The sequence below is a fragment of the Globicephala melas genome, chromosome 6, assembly GCF_963455315.2.
Source record: "Globicephala melas chromosome 6, mGloMel1.2, whole genome shotgun sequence".
Classification (NCBI taxonomy): domain Eukaryota; kingdom Metazoa; phylum Chordata; class Mammalia; order Artiodactyla; family Delphinidae; genus Globicephala; species Globicephala melas.
This window is the reverse complement of record NC_083319.1, coordinates 83,733,516-83,750,578: the sequence shown is the minus strand read 5'-3', so window position 1 is coordinate 83,750,578 and position 17,063 is coordinate 83,733,516. Positions and strand designations below refer to the sequence as shown.

The window sequence follows — 17,063 nt, the reverse complement described above, 5'->3', positions numbered from 1 at the left end:
TGGTGTATGATCCTTTTAATATGCTGTTGGATTCCGTTTGCTAGTATTTTGTTGAGGACTTTTGCATCTATGTTCATCAGTGATATTGGCTTGTAGTTTTCTTTCTTTGTAACATCCTTGTCTGGTTTTGGTATCAAGGTGATGATGGCCTCTTAGAATGAGTTTGGGAGTGTTCCTCCCTCTGCTATATTTTGGAAGAGTTTGAGAAGGATAGGTGTCAGCTCTCCTCTAAATGTTTGATAGAATTCGCCTGTGAAGCCATCTGGTCCTGGGCTTTTGTTTGTTGGAAGATTTTTAATCACAATTTCAACTTCAGTGCTTGTGATTGGTCTGTTCATATTTTCTATTTCTGCCTGATTCAGTCTTGGCAGGTTGTGCATTTCTAAGAATTTGTCCATTTCTTCCAGGTTGTCCATTTTATTGGCATAGATTTGCTTGTAGTAATCTCTCATGATCTTTTGTATTTCTGCAGTGTCAGTTGTTACTTCTCCTTTTTCATTTCTAATTCTATTGATTTGAGTGTTCTCCCTTTTCTTGATGAGTCTGGCTAATGGTTTATCAATTTTGTTTATCTTCTCAATGAACCAGCTTTTAGTTTTACTGATGTTTGCTATTGTTTCCTTTATTTCTTTTTCATTTATTTCTGATCTGATCTTTATGATTTCTTTCCTACTGCTAAATTTGTTTTTTGTTTTTTTTCTTTCTCTAATTGCTTTAGGTGTAAGGTTAGGTTGTTTATTTGAGATGTTTCTTGTTTCTTAAGGTAGGATTTTATCGCTATAAACTTCCATCTGAGAACTGCTTTTGCTGCATCCCATAGGTTGTGGGTTGCCGTGTTTTCATTGTCATTTGTTTCTAGGTATTTTTTGATTTCCTCTTTCATTTCTTCAGTAATGTCTTGGTTATTAAGTAGTGTATTGTTTAGTTCCATGTGTTTGTATTTTTTACAGATATTTTCTGAAATTGATATCTAGTCTCATTGCGTTCTTGTCGGAAAAGATACTTGATACGATTTCAATTTTCTTAAATGTACCAAGGCTTGATTTGTGACCCAAGGTATGATCTATCCTAGAGAATGTTTCATGAGCACTTGAGAAGAAAGTGTATTCTGTTGTTTTGGGATGGAATGTCCTATAAATATCAATTAAGTCCATGTTGTTTAATGTATCATTTAAAGCTTGTGTTTCCTTATTTATTTTCATTTTGTATAATCTGTCCGTTGGTGAAAGTGGGGTGTTAAAGTCCCCTACTATGATTGTGTTACTGTCGATTTCCCCATTTATGGCTGTTAGTATTTGCCTTATGTATTGATGTGCTCCTATGTTGGGTGCATAAATATTTACAATTGTTATATCTTCTTCTTGGATTGATCCCTTGATCATTATGTGGTGTCCTTCTTTGTCTCTTGTAATTTTCTTTATTTTAAAGTCTGTTTTGTCTGATATGAGAATTGCTACTCCAGCTTTCTTTTGATTTCCACTTGCATGGAATATCTTTTTCCACTCCCTCACTTTCAGTCTGTATGTGTCCCTAGGTCTGAAGTGGGTCTCTTGTAGACAGCATATATATGGGTCTTTTTTTTTGTATCCATTCAGCCAGTCTATGTCTTTTGGTTGGAGCATTTAATCCATTTACATTTAAGGTAATTATTGATATGTATGTTCCCTTTACCATTTTCTTAATTGTTTTGGGTTTGTTATTGTAGGTCTTTTCTTTCTCTTGTGTTTCCTGCCTAGAGAATTTCCTTAAGCATTTGTTGTAAAGCTGGTTTGGTGGTGCTGAATTCTCTTAGCTTTTGCTTGTCTGTAGAGGTTTTAATTTCTCCATTGAATCTTAATGAGATTCTTGCTGGGTAGAGTAATCTTGCTTGTAGTTTTTTCCCTTTCATCACTTTAAATATGTCCTGCCACTTCCCTCTGGCTTGCAGAGTTTCTGCTGAAAGATCAGCTGTTAACCTTATGGGGATTCCCTTGTATGTTATTTTTCCCTTGCTGCTTTTAGTATTTTTCTTTGTATTTAATTTTTGATAGTTTGATTAATATGTGTCTTGGGGTGTTTCTCCTTGGATTTATCCTGTATTGGACTCTCTGTGCTTCCTGGACTTGATTAACTATTTCCTTTCCCATATTAGGGAAGTTTTCAACTATAATCTCTTCAAATATTGTCTCAGTCCCTTTCTTTTTCTTTTCTTCTTTCTCTTCTTCCTCTGGGACCCCTATAATTCAAATGTTGGTGCATTTAATGTTGTCCCAGAGGTCTCTGAGACTGTCCTCGATTCTTTTCATTCTTTTTACTTTATTCTGCTCTGCAGTAGTTATTTCCACTATTTTATCTTCCAGGTCACTTATCCGTTCTTCTGCCTCAGTTATTCTGCTATTGATTCCTTTTAGAGATTTTTAAATTTCATTTATTGTGTTGTTCATCATTGTTTGCTCTTTAGTTCTTCTTGGTCCTTGTTAAACGTTTCTTGTATTTTCTCCATTCTATTTTCAAGATTTTGGATCATCTTTACTATAATTATTCTGAATTCTTTTTCAGGGAGACTGCCTATTTCCTCTTCATTTGTTTGGTCTGGTGGGTTTTTACCTTGCTCCTTCATCTGCTGTGTTTTTCTCTGTCTTCTCATTTTGCTTAATTTACTGTGTTTGGGGTCTACTTTTTGCAGGCTGCAGGTTCGTAGTTCCTGTTTTTTTTTTTTTTGCGGTATGTGGGCCTCTCACTGTTGTGGCCTCTCCCGCTGCGGAGCACAGGCTCTGGACATGCAGGCTCAGCGGCCATGGCTCAGGGGCCCAGCCGCTCCGCAGCATGTGGGATCTTCCCGGACCGGGGCACGAACCCGTGTCCCCTGCATCGGCAGGTGGACTCTCAACCACTGCGCCACCAGGGAAGCCCGTTCCTGTTGTTTTTGGTGTCTGCCCCCAGTGGCTAAGGTTGGTTCAGTGGGTTGTGTAGGCCCCATCTTCTTTATCCATTCATCTGTCGATGGACACTTAGGTTGCTTCCATGTCCTGGCTATTGTAAATTGTGTTTCAATGAACATTGTGGTACATGCCTCTTTTTAAATTATGGTTTTCTATGGGTATTCGCCCAGTAGTGGGATTGCTGTGTCATATGGTAGTTCAGGGAAATCAGCTTGGTGCTTTGTGTCCACCTAGAGGGGTGGGATAGGGAGGGTGAGAGGGAGACACAAGAGGGAGGGGATATGGAGACATTTGTATATGTATAGCTGATTCACTTTGTAATACAGCAGAAACTAACACAGCATTGTAAAGCAATTGTACTCCAATAAAGATGTTAAAAAAATGTTTTATTGAAACATAATTCAAATAAAATGAGCTACACATGTTTAAAAATTACAATTTGATATATTTGATATGCTTTTCAAACTTGTTTTGGCTATTCTAACTCCTTTGCATTTCTGCACAAATTTTAATTTTAAATGCTTGAGGTTTGAGCACATGTTAAAGTTTCTTTTATAGGGTGCTTCCAAGTACAATGATATTTATTTGGTGAGAGAGGCGGTGGTGCAAAAGAGGAAGCAGAGGATCCCAATGCTAAGTAGTTTTGAGGACCTGGTGGCTGATGCCATCAGAGGAGGGACAAATTCCCTGCCCTCCTGAGCCAGCATGGTAGTGGTGTCCATCCACAAAACATTGGGAAACTCCCTATGCATCCCTAGGCACTGAATGGCACCATTGTCATGAATATTATCCTAAACATTCTCTCTGTTGGCCTCTTTGAGGATGTGGTGGTGACAATACACTGAGAGTCAGATAGAGCCAGAAAGGGGACCCCAGTCTGTACTTCTAGATTCTTGAGTAGCTTCTTCATGGCTCTGTCTCTTGTGAGAACATTATGAAAAATGAAGTCAAAAGCAATTGATCTGCTAGTGTGAGAGACCCCTTGGATTCAACTTCTCTCTGCCTCAGCCAGAATCATTAGTGAACAGGATAAAGGTTATGGTTCCTCTCTTGCCCTCAAATGCATGTATGCAGTCATGCACTGTGTGTCAGAGAACCCAGGAAGGCAGCTGTAGAGGATATGTGTCATCTTTTGGGTGGCTAACATGCAAATCCCTCTCTTCCTTTAATACCCTGATTTCCTAACAAATGCTGGAGAGGGTAAGGAGAAAAGGGAACGTTCCTACCTACACTGTTGGTGGGAATGTAAATTGGTGTAGCCATTATGGAGAATAGTATGGAGGTTCCTTAAAAAACTAAAAATGGAGTTGCCATATTATCCAGCAATCCCACTCCTGGGCATATATCCAGAGATACATGCACCTCAATGTTCATAGCAGCACTATTCACAATAGCCAAGACATGGAAACAACCTAAATGTGCATGGACAGATGAATGGATAAAGAAGATGTGGTATATGTACACAGTAGAATACTACTCAGCCATAGAAAAGAATGAAATAATGCCATTTTCAGCAACATGGGTGGACCTAGAGATTATCACACTAAGTGAAATAAGTCAGACAGAGAAAGAAAATACCATATGATATCACTCATATGTGGAATCTAAACTATGACACAAATGAACTTATTTATGAAACAGAAACAGACTCACAGACATAGAAAACAAACTTATGGTTGCCAAAGGGCACAAAGTGGGAGGGATAAATTAGAAATTTGGGATTAGCAGATACATACTACTATATATAAAATAGGTAAAACAACAAGGTTCTACTGTATAGCACAGGGAACTATATTCAACATGCTGTAATAAACCAAAATGGAAAAGAATATGAAAAAGAATATGTATGTATATGTATAACCAAATTTCTTTGCTGTACACCAGAAACTAAAACAATGTAGTAAATCAACTATATACTTTAAAAAAGAAAGAAAGAAAAAAATAACCTGATTTCCTACTGGAGAAACTCACTACTATGTGTGATCTTGGTGGTGGGCAATTCCTGGTGACAACCACTCCTTTAGCTTACCTCCATGAAAGTCAACAGAGGCCAGATTCTTTCTCTACTTTGTTGGAGAGCCTGGGGACAAGCATATGACCTAAGCTTGACCTGGAGGACGCGGGTTCCTGGGACATTGGATCTGGAGCAAAAGAAGCCAAGATGAAGAGAAGGGTGAGGCGAGAACCTGAGCTGTGGCAGAGGCTGGGGCAGGCCTGTCTGTTCATGCATGGTTACATTTTGGTGTCCCTTACGCAGTGCTTGCTGCATAGAGGATGCTCAGTGAATGTTAAATGAATCATTGCATAGATAATACTACTGTCAGCAGATCCCATTTCTCCAAAACAAAAACACTGTCTAGAATCACAGACTTGTCAAGCTGGAACAGAGCTTTCTTTTTCATTCTCATCTAATTCAAACCCTTCATTTTGCTGGTAAGTAAAGAGGTACCCAGGAAGTCCAAGGGACATGGACAAAATTGCGACCCTACAACTGTTCCCCAGGCACAGGCAGAGCTGGGCTCTAAATATTCAGACGCCCAGTTCATTTTTCTTTCAGCTACTCTATCTCCAAGCCTTTAAAACTATATTTAGATATTGCCTATTTAACTAGCATACCCAGACATAAACGTATTTATAGCAGAATCATTGAAAATGGTGCCAGTGGAGGGCAGTCTTGATACCACATGAGGTTCATAGAGGAGTGACTCAAGATATTAATTAATAGGACTCGAGCTGGTTATTAGTCTAGGTGGGTTATATTTAGCATGAGTTACAGGATCCCAAAGCATCTTCACTTTATTCATTTTCAGATCAGAGTGTGTTATAAGTTGACTTTTCTGAGTCACTTAGGGGGCCTCCTGAAACTGGCCAACACCTTGACTCTTTTGATGAGACCACTGGGTTTGTAAGTTCAGGATGAACTTCTAGAATCTAGAACACAAGTATGGCAGTTTTCTAAAGACATATGCGCTGAATGCAGATTTGCTTCAGCAAATGTAGCCTGTATGAAAAAGGCTTTATAGTTGGTTGTTAAACAAACAGCCTAGTGGTCAAATGTCCATATTTGTTACAAGGCAAATAGGATAGAAGCTTTAGAAATGTCTAAGACTATATTTACCCAAAAGTGTTGTCATCAGTCTTAAATTGTATTGTGTTAAATCTCCATGAAGTTTGTAGCAGCTTCTTTTTGAGTTTGGTATTCATTAGGGAAGGTAAAATCAACTGTGAGAGAACAGGCCCTAGAATCTGCACACAGGTATCCTCAATGTGAGCATCTGAGTTTGGGTCCTTCCAAATATAGACCCTGAGACAAGGAATTGGATCCAAGTTGGTTATTTGGGAGATGGAATGAAGGAAAGGGGAGAGAGAGACAGGAAGGAAGGAAGAGCCAATAAAAGGTATGAACGTGGGCAGATTACTGCTGCGGACAACCGAGGTTGAATCCTGCTGGGGATCCTTTGAGAGATGGTGCAGATTACACCTCAAGTTCATCCCACCGCCTGGGAGGAAGATGCTGCAAGATGGAAGATGCCATAGCCACCATCTCTTGTGCTTCTTTGCTTGAGGGTTGCTCCTCAGGGGGTCAACATTCTGGCATTCTGCCTGAAGGTGACCTCTGAGGTTGGCCAATCCTGGAGGTAGGGAACCAATGGCCTATGCTACACTAAGGAAATACTGTTCCAGTGACTTGGAGAACATAGGATCTTTGTACAGCACTTTACAATTCTCCTCTTCTTTAAACATCACCATGACGACCACCACAAAATAGAACACCTAAAGTTAGGAATAATTTAAAATTTCAGGAAACGTGGACTATACAGGAGATTTGCATTTCCATTCAATAAGAAAGCTTTACAGGAAAAATTCAATCCTCTAAGTTGATTCTGGCTCTTTATAGTCCATATATGTGCTGTTAGTATTGATTTCTCTCTCTCAACATCTTGCAGAATTATAGTACAATATCAAAACCAGGAAATTGATATTGACACAATCCAGTTACCTTATTTGGATTTTACCAGTTTTACAGGCACTCATCTGTGTAGAGCTAGTCCTATGTAATTTTATCAGCTGGGTAGATTTGTGTGACCACCACCACAATGAAGGTACAAGATAGTTCCATTCCAAGTATGCCTTTATAGCCACAACAACGTCTTTCTCCTCCCCCTCCCCACAGGCAACCCTTAATTGCTCTTGTCAGTGCTGGCAACCCTTAATCTGTTGTCCATCTCTATAATTTCGTCCTTTCGAGAATGTTGTATAAAAGGAATCATACAGACCTAGAATGGAAAAGAATATGAATCACTTTGCTGTACACCTGAAACTAACACAATATTATAAATCAACTATAGTCCAATAAAAATTTTTTTAAAAAAGGAATCATACCGGTGTAACTTTTGAGATTTCTCACTCATTATATCTACCTTCAGATCCATCCAAGTTGTCATGTGCATCAATAGTTTGTTCTTTTTTATTGCAGAGTAGTATTTCATGGTTTGGATATTTCACAGTCTCTAACCATTTACCCGTTGAAGGACACTTCAGTTGGTTCTCGTTTTGGGGCACTGTGGATAAAGCTGCTCTGACCTTTCGTGTACAGGTTTTGTGTGAACATCAGTTTCCATTTCTCTGGCATAAATGCCCAAGAGTGCACTAGTCAGGCCGTGTTAAGTGCAGGTTTAGTTTTGTGAGAAACTGCCTCACCCTTTTGCAGAGTGGCTGTGCCATTGCACATTTCCACCAGTGATGTACAGATGAGATGAGTGGTCCACACCCTCTCTAGTATGCAGAGTTAGTATTGATGTCTTTTGTCTTGGATCAGGGGGTCAGGAGAGTCTTAACTTTGGTTTGAGAACAGTGTTGTGTTTGCAAACTTTACAGGAAATTAGGCCAATTCTTGGGCCACCTAGGTGATATCTCTTACCATTCTTGCTCTTCTGTTTTCTGACTGCCTCTCTTTTTACTTTGAAATAACAACACATGTGATAAGTTGTAATAAATCAAAGCATTTCCGATGACTAACTTCCTTCAAGTTAAAAAAAATAATGGACCCATCCCCAGTCTGCAGAGGTAAATAAGTGACTCCCATGTAGCCTGAATCAATGCGGGATGGATGGAACAGGGGAGAAAAATGAAGGAGGGAGAGAACAGAGGAAAAGGACCATCTGTTATCATAGGACATAATGAATATGGAATTGTTGAGAAGTAGGCTGAATATCTTCGGTATACACAGCAACAAAGAGAAATATATTTGTAGTGATACTGGGCTGTGAGCTACTTTAAGGGGGATTGGCTGATTATAGAGAGTTAAAGGATTTGTTACAGTAACGCAATTTGGGTTAAAAAGGACATGAAAGCCCATCAGTTTAGATTCGCCTTAGAAATGATGCCATAGTTTTAGAAATGATGTAACTGATGCATGAAGCAATTAAACTGCTTGTCCGGAGTCACACAGGGAGCTGACTGCAGACAGGGGCCAGAGCCCTACAAGGCATGGGGTTGCAGTATGCTTCCTGTACAACAGTGTGAGGTGATGCATTTTTTTTTTTAACATCTTTTTGGAGTACGATTGCTTTACAATGTTGTGTTAGTTCCTGCTGTACAGCAAACTAAATCAGCTATATGTATACATATATCCCCATATCCCCTCCCTCTTGCGTCTCCCTCCCACCCTCCCTATCCCACCCCTCTAGGCGGTCACAAAGCACCGAGCTGACCTCCCTGTGCTATGCAGCTGCTTCCCACTAGCTATCTATTATACATTTGGTAGTGTATATATGTCAGTGCTATCTTGACCTGTGTCAGGTATTTTCATACCCTACCAGGGCATGCCCTGCTTTCCTGGGCACACCACTGCTCTGGGTTGGAAGCTTCTAAGTTGTTCCATTTTGCTTTACACACCTATCAGACTCTAGAGAATGAGAACAGAATGGAGTGATGATGACGAAGATCCCCTTGTTCTCAGCGATGTCTGAAGGCTCAGAAGTAAAAAGAAGGGCTGGCCGTTTAAAAAAAACAGATTAGCTAGAGCAGGTTTTTAAAATAGCAAGACTTAAAGTGATTCAATATTAATTGAATATTGAGTAAGGAAGAGGTAGGGAGTTAATTGAATGAGTGAGCTTGGGGTTTTGGATAATTTTTTCATGATGTGAAGGAAATTATTACAGAGTTGGATGCTGATCAGGGCATAGAGAGAGAGGTAGCATGATCTTTGGAAGCAGTAAATGAAAGCCATTTAGTTTGGTGAGAGACACAAACTTGTTGGACTGTTGATTTTTCCTTTAAGCTCGTAAAATTCTGCTTAAAAAAACTTTTTTTTTGTTGTAAAAAGTTACATGCTATTTGAAAAAAATGTAGAAACTATGAAAAAGCAAAAAGAACAAAATAAATATCATTCGTGATCTCATTATAGATACACACAATTGACATTTTAGTTATATCCTTTTAGTCTTTTTCGATGAATATATATCATTTATGTATTTATACATGTACTAAATGCTTTTAAAAAATGGATCATATTGTTTAGTAACCTACCTTAAAACTTAACAGTCCATAAACACCTTTCCAATGTAATTTTAAACCACTGCCTAGTATTCTATTGTATAGGTGTTCTTTGGTTGATATTCCCAACATTATATTCCTCTTACAAACAACCCTGTGACGGGTGTTATAGCTTCATTTTTGTATTTATCCACAATTATTTCCTTATGTTAAGTTTGGAATTCCAGTGTAAAATGAAATGTAAATTTTAGGACTTTCAATTCCTAGTGCAGGATTATGAACCTGGAAGAAATTGTATCAATTGCCATTCCCAGCCGCAGTTTATAGGGTTCCCCACATTCTTCTCCAAAATGGGCTCCATGATTTCTTTTTAAATTGCCAATTTGATACATGAAAAATTATATATTTTTACATTTTTTATTTCTTTGATTACTAAGGACATTATACTTAAAAAAACTCCAAATATTTGGGTTTTGTGTTTGTAAATTATCTGAACATGTCCTTTGACTATTATTTTTTCTATTGGGGTACTCATCTTTTTCTCATTATTTTTTTTAAACTTTCAATTAGATTAAAACTTCAATTTTTTAAAAAAATTATTTATTTATTTTTATCTTTGGCTGTGTTGGGTCTTCGTTTCTGTGCGAGGGCTTTCTCTAGTTGAGGCGAGCGGGGGCCACTCTTCATTGCGGTGTGTGGGCCTCTCCCTGTCGTGACCTCTCTCGTTGTGGAGCACAGGCTCCAGACGTGCAGGCTCAGTAATTGTGTCTTACGGGCCCAGTTGCTCTGCGGCATGTGGGATCTTCCCAGACCAGGGCTTGAACCCATGTCCCCTGCATTGGCAAGCAGATTCTCAACCACTGTACCACCAGGGAAGCCCTAAAACTTCAATTTAAAAAATAAAATAAAATAAAACAAAATAAAACAATTCTTCCCCCAAAACAGAGATTAGTAAAAATAAAGATGTCATTATCCCACTCAAAAAAAAAAAAAAAAAAAAAGGACAGCCAGATATCTACTGTTACAAAAATGAAATTAGATGGAAAACTTTAACAAACTGTTGAAGCTATTTTCTTAAAAGAGACTTCTTCCACACCTAGAGATCTTGAATAGCCTCCTGGTCAGTCATCCAGAAGAAATTCTTCATATAATTGATGAACTTGGCTTCCACTTTGGGAAGAGAACCACCCTTTTCTATAATTGCTTGCATTCTTGCTTTAATGTCTTCTATAGAACTAGCTCCTTTTGGTGTTTTAGGAGTTTTTCTATGTTTTTTGGGTTCTTGACCTTTTAATCTTGATGTTGATGTTTTTGAGTCTTCGTCATTCTGGTTTGGTTTTTGCATTTTTGGCTGGAGTATCTCATGTGGATTCCTTTACTGAGATTTTTCTTCAGCTTCCTCATTTTCTTCATCATCACTATCATCCTGTTCACAGCAAGTTTGACTTTTTTCTGTGGAAGCTTGCCACCACTTCCAAGGGCAGATCACTTTCCAGATATACTTAGGAGTTTCAGCTCCTCTTCGTATTCTGACTCTGCATCTTCCCTCACACCAACCAAGTGCTGTCCACTAATATGCATGGGCCCTGAACCACCCTTCAACTCTAAGCCACAGTTGGTGTTATTTCAAATCCCCCAAGGGAAACCATTGGGTATACAGATATTTTCAAATTTGCCAGTGTTCCTAGAATAGGACTGCCTGTGTAATTCATTACTACTGTTTCAATGATGTGCAGTTCATCCTTTGTATCAGCCCTTAAACTGACTCTTCTTAAAGATAACTGGAGCTTATCTTCCATTATTGTCTATTTTAAAATGACAAGTTTTGTCAGCCCTTGGTTTACAACTGAAAAGATAGTTCTGGGGCCTCAGGGGCTCATGTTCGTGTCCATCAGATTGTCCATGGGATGGTGACTAGTACTTGGGTAAGAGAGAAAGTGGATGGAGACTACTCTTCTAGGGAACAGCTGTGCAGGAGGGAATCACATTAGGGTTTTTACTGATTTCTTTTTTTTCAGAAGTGGTGGCTGAGCACATATGCATTTATTCGTCCATTTATCAAATACTGATGGAACATTATTATGGGTTATATTGTGTTCCCCAAAGAGATGTTCAGGAACCCCTGGTACCTGTGAATGTGACCAATTTAGAAATAAGGTCTTTGCAGGCACAATCAAGTTAAGATGAGGTCATTAGGATGAGCCATAGTCCACTATGAGCAGTGCCCCTATAAGAAGAGGAAAATTAGGGCATGCATACAGACACAGAGGGAATATGGTCTACTGAAGACAGAGGCAGAGACTGGAGTTCTGCTCCCACAAGCCACAGAATGGCAGTGGCTACCAGAAAGTAGAAGAGGAATGGAAGGGTCATCTCCTAGAGGTTTCAGAAGGTACCTGGTCCTGTCAACACCTTGATTTTTTGTTTGTTTTTTTTTAAATTAAATTAATTAATTTATTTTTATACAGCAGGTTCTTATTAGTTATCTATTTTATATGTATTAGTGTATATATGTCAGTCCCAATCTCCCAGTGCATCCCCCCCAACTCCCCCCACCCCAGGTTCTTACTGACTTTTTAATTACTTTGTGTACATTAAGTACACTCACTCTTTATCTGTTTTCTTTGTTGTCATCATTTTTTTCTCTGTTTGTTTTAGGCTTTCAACTTTGTTGATGTACTTTTCTATGTTAGTAGTTTTTGTTGCTGTTACTTTTTTTTCATTTATTTGTTTGATTGCTTTTAGATTATAGACAGCTAAATCTATTACCGTTATGATTTCTGTTATTAGTATCATACTTAGAAAGGCTACCCCCATCCTTAGATTATACAATACTTCTCTACATTTTCTTCTAATCCTTTGTCATTTCACTTTAAATCTGAAAAGTCTTATTTCAGGAAACAACTTCAGAATATTACAATCTAATTTAAGTTTGTATACAGCCATTAGGATGGTTATTGACCAACACTGTTATATTTTTACTGTGAATGCATTTGTGTGCATTAGGTCTATACCTGCTAAATGCTGTTATCCACACCTGGGCCTGGGGCCCCACTGTGAACATCACCTTTTCATTGCTTGAAAGTCAGGATAGGCCTTGGGATCCACATATACTAAGTAAGAGGGCCATCACTGCAATGTTGGTTGGCAAACTCAAATCCCTTTATTTTGGCTTCTCAAACACTTAAAATTATGGTCATGTCGTGTTTTCCTTGAGATCTGTAAGAATAGCTGTTATATTTCAGTCATTGGTCAGAGTCCATGGGTTGTGAGACAAGCTCTCCTGGAGGATGGTGAAGAGGAGGGAGTGGCCGGCCCTCTCAGGATTCCACGATTCAGCGTCCACACGAAGGCGCTCCTAGCTGGGTGGATTGCAGTGCTGCAGGCACCTCTGAACACAAACAGCATCATTCCATGCAGCCCAGTTCTGAATGCCTCCAGCTGCAGAATGGATTGTTTCCTACTTTAGAATTAAACTTTGTCTTTTCCTTCTTTTTCTTTTGCAGAACTTCAGATGTGAGAACACATGTCAGTTGTTGGATCAGAGGACTCTTCCTACAGCACAAAAATGCATGCACTATATACCAGATTTGCAAACATACAAAAGATGGCACATCTCGTTATTTCTGTTTTTGAGGTTCCTAAGCTCAAGTCTAGTAAAATGCTGGTTGCCAGTAGACAGGGGCGTTTTGCAGGTAGGTGACCCAGGCGAGGTGAAATAAGTGGGAAGAGAGAGGCATGAGGAATTCCACAGATTTGGGAAATGCTTCCATTAATATTTTGTATTTGTGTTTTAAATTTTGCGAGTGACTCACAGGCACTGAGGAAAACTAACTGATTAAATTAACCTTGCCAGTAATGAGGTTGCCTGGCCTCTGTGGTAGCAGACACTCAGCTCATGGGCTGGTATTTAATTGGCTGCTTGGCGGCTGGTGAAAACAATGTGGGTTGAGTCCCACTTTAACAAGTGTTACAGTACATCAACCTTGTCATATTATATCCAGACATTATTAAAATTAGGAAGTGATACACCGAATTGTTTGTTTTCCTTATTCACACAAAACAGATGTTCAGGACTCACTTTACTTAGATACAGTAAATTAGGGGCGGATGGGGTGAGTGAAGTAAATACTTTGTTCTAGAAGGATAAATGTTGTAGCCATTGTCCTGCTCTGGCTGTATTTGAAAACAACAAGTGATATTTTTAATACAATTTGATATTCTTCAAATGCCTAGTTGGAGGTCAGGGGTTATAAAATCAGCTTCTTGAGTAATGAGAAAGTGCTGTGGACAGAATCGTGTCCCCCCCCCCAAATTCATGTGTTGAAGTCCTAACCCCTATGTGATTGTATTTGGAAATAGGGCTTTTAGCAGGTAATCAATGTTAAATGAGGTTGTCTGATAGAATGAGTGGCGTTACAAGAAGAGGGAAGATCTCTCTCTCTCTTTCTCTCTCCCCCTCTCTCCACATGCACACACAGAGGCAAGACCATAGGAGAAAACAACCAACTGCAACTCAAGGAGAGAGCTCTCACCAGACACCAATTCTGTTGGCACCTTGATCTTGGAATTCTAGACTCCAGAACTGTGAGCAAATAATTTTCTGTTGTTTAAGCCACCTGGTCTATGATATTTTGTTATGACAGCACAAGCAGACAGAAAGAAAGGAGATATTGCTCCTAAGGAGACCTGTGGAAGCTAAAGACTGAAAGCAATGAGTGCTTCTTTGTGAATGACCCTTAACAACCGTACTCGGCGAACCTAGTATGATCCAGTGGGGAGAGGACCTGGCTAGAAATATGAGGCTGGGTTTACCTCTCAGCATTGCATCTTTCTGGGTCTCAGATTTCCTCACCTGTAGGAGAGGTCATTGGGTTAACTTTTCTTTAGGTCCATTCTAGCATGTTGAAAAGTCCAAGGGGTGTTGTATTTTAATTATTGGAATATTCCGGTAGGCCTCAGATGATTTAGTTTTCTCTCATGAATGGATCCTTGAAGTTTTTTCAAGTGACAGATACTAGCCAATGGGAAGATATTGTTTCACTCCTCATCCTCAAAACTCAAAGTTCATTTTGGGATGGGAAATGGCAAGATTGGGAAAGATCCTCCCACCTCCACACCTCTGAATTAGGATTCTTCTCAATCAATACAGATGATCAAATAGTGAAATTTTTGGATATCAACCTCTGTGACTTGTTTCAGCTGGGTAATCAAAACACAACTCTATCTGTATCTCTACCATCCCTTTAAAATTTTTTCAGTGGGGGTCTCCAATAATTAAAACCGTTACCATCCTTTCTTCAGAATGAGAAATTGAACACTTTGCAAAACTAGTTAATGCCAATAAAATTTCAACAAACTGAAAATGCTCTAATACATCACACACACAAATTTACACAAATCACTTATCACATAGTTTTTTTTTTTTTTTTTTAAGCACCTTGTGGGCAAACGTGGACACTTTGAACAATATCCATGAGTTACCAGGTTGTTGTTGGTGAGGATTTGGGGCTAGTTCCAGGTGCACTGGGAGCTGTCTTACATGGGTTGTATGTCACAACTGCAGAGGCCACATGCTCCACGGAGATTGGGGGCCTCAAACACAGATTTGCATCCAAGATGTCCTGACCTCCTACCCAAAGGTCAGTACATCTCTCCCAGCCACACTTAGCTTTGTGTGAAAGCTCCTGGAGGTCATATGATAAGCAGCTGGTGCCTGTGAGTAGAACCTGTAATTTACTTCTGAGGGTAGTCTGAGGTCTTCTTGTTTCCCAAGACACCATTGAATGGGGTCAGGGGAAGACAGTTCCATGAGGGGCTTAAGAGAATGTCATATGAAAGAGAGGCAAGCCAACAGAGAAGGTATGGAGTTTCAGAAAAGCTGGCTAGTGCTCAAGGTGTGGCCCTTGAGAGAATTACCTTCTTTCATCAGGGGTGAAAAAGCACATAACCTCTGTGGTGTCTAAATATGGTAAGGAGAGTTTGGGGAATGAGAAGTCCAAATAAATGAGCTAATGTGGATATAAGCCTTGCAATGCATAAATGGAGTTCACATACATGACCTCATTGATTCTTGGCACAATTCTGCATGGGGTTCCATCTTTATTTACCAACTGGGTTCCATGTTCTGGTTGCCATGGGAAAAATGTGATTCAGAGAGACTAAATTACCATCTGTGTCACAAAACTCATATGCGGCAGATTGGAGGCTTAAATCCATGGCTTCTGACCCCCAAAATTTGGCTCTTGGAAGGAATAGAATAAAATGGTGTTCAGCTGGTTTGGGTAGAGGTGGAGGGAAATGTTACATGTTATTCACCCTGTTTGCTCTCCGCTCCATCCTGATTACCTTTTGTCACTAGACAAAGATCCTTTTCCAGATTCTAGGCTGAAAGATGTCCCCACCTCACAAGCATCTATTTATTCTCTCACTCCCACAAAACACAGTCTGTCTCCACTGCTGATTCCTTTGGTTGAATCACATGATTTAGATGTGAATGTGGGAACAGATAAATCCTTGTGACCCAATGACTGAGAGAACCATTAAGAAAGGAAGAGCACCTTCCCCTTGAGGAAAGACTTGACCTTTTCAAACTGAGACCCTCTAGATCAAGACATGTTTTCTGCTGGTTCTTTTCCTTCTTTTCAATTTTATCCATTTACCATTTTTCTAAGTCATATGATGAGGGGGGTGTGAACTGTGAGGGCAAGTTCCCATGCAGCCTCTTTGTCAGTTGGTGGCTTGATTCAGTGATCCACAACCCATGTTTGGGTAGTGCCTGTTAGGGATGTCTCAGATGGAAGGTTATTTGGAATAAAGGACTCACACACCTTCTCTCTCCAATTTGATGATATTCCCAACACAGGCTGTAAGTCTGGATTAAGTTCTAGTCAGGGCCACCATCTCATAGCTTGGCCTCAGCAGTTCAGACTGTGTGCCCACTCCACACCACTGCCTAACCCAGTCCACCCAGGCCTGAGAGGAAGCAGATCCTGAAATAAATACCATGAGTGAGATGGTAAAGATTGGTGATTCGTCAAATATTTATGGCCCAGTAAAGCTCAATATATTTTTGATATTATCTCAATCATATTATTATATAGTTCCACTTTGTTTAGATAATATAATGTTACTCATCAATTATTTAGGGCCTGGCTGATTGAATGGGCTATTTGCCTTTCTTCCATTCAATCCTTGTTCAACAAATATTTATTAAGAACCTACTACGTGCTGGGCATAGTGTCAGGCATGGAGAATGCTATGCGAAGACAAAACAAAAAATCAGAGAACCTGCTCTCAAGGACTTACCATTAAAGAGCTAATCCCACTAAGGATGCATAATTACAACTAGAGATTCTGAAAAAGGGAAGCTTGTTGTGTGGCAGTGTTCAAACAAAGGATCTTGTACTCCTGAGCTGAGTCATGGAAGAGTTCTCTGAGGTTGAGAAGTCAGGACTGTGTTCTGAATGAAGAGGAACTTGCCAGGAGTCAAGTAGCAAAGGGTAGAGGCGAAAAAGAACTTTCTGGCCAGAGGAAAGTCTGTGCAAAGACCTCATAGAGGAGGGAGTAGGGTGCTTTCTTACAAATGAAGGTCTGGGAAGCTGAAACTCAGAGGAAAGCTAGCACAAGCTGAGGCTGGAGAGA

General features: G+C 39.6%; 1 long non-coding RNA gene and 1 pseudogene across 1 annotated transcript in view; one reads left to right on the top strand and one right to left on the bottom strand.

Moving 5' to 3' along the window:
- The window catches only part of LOC132597420 (uncharacterized), a 57,489-nt gene extending 44,237 nt beyond the window's left edge, over positions 1–13,252 (top strand). Inside the window, exon 5 of the long non-coding RNA XR_009564187.1 lies at positions 12,926–13,252. This is a non-coding gene — a long non-coding RNA (uncharacterized lncRNA). The remainder of the gene's footprint in view (positions 1–12,925) is intronic.
- On the bottom strand, positions 10,469–12,483 carry LOC115840150 (nucleophosmin pseudogene; annotated as a pseudogene).
- Positions 13,253–17,063: the final 3,811 nt, after the last annotated feature.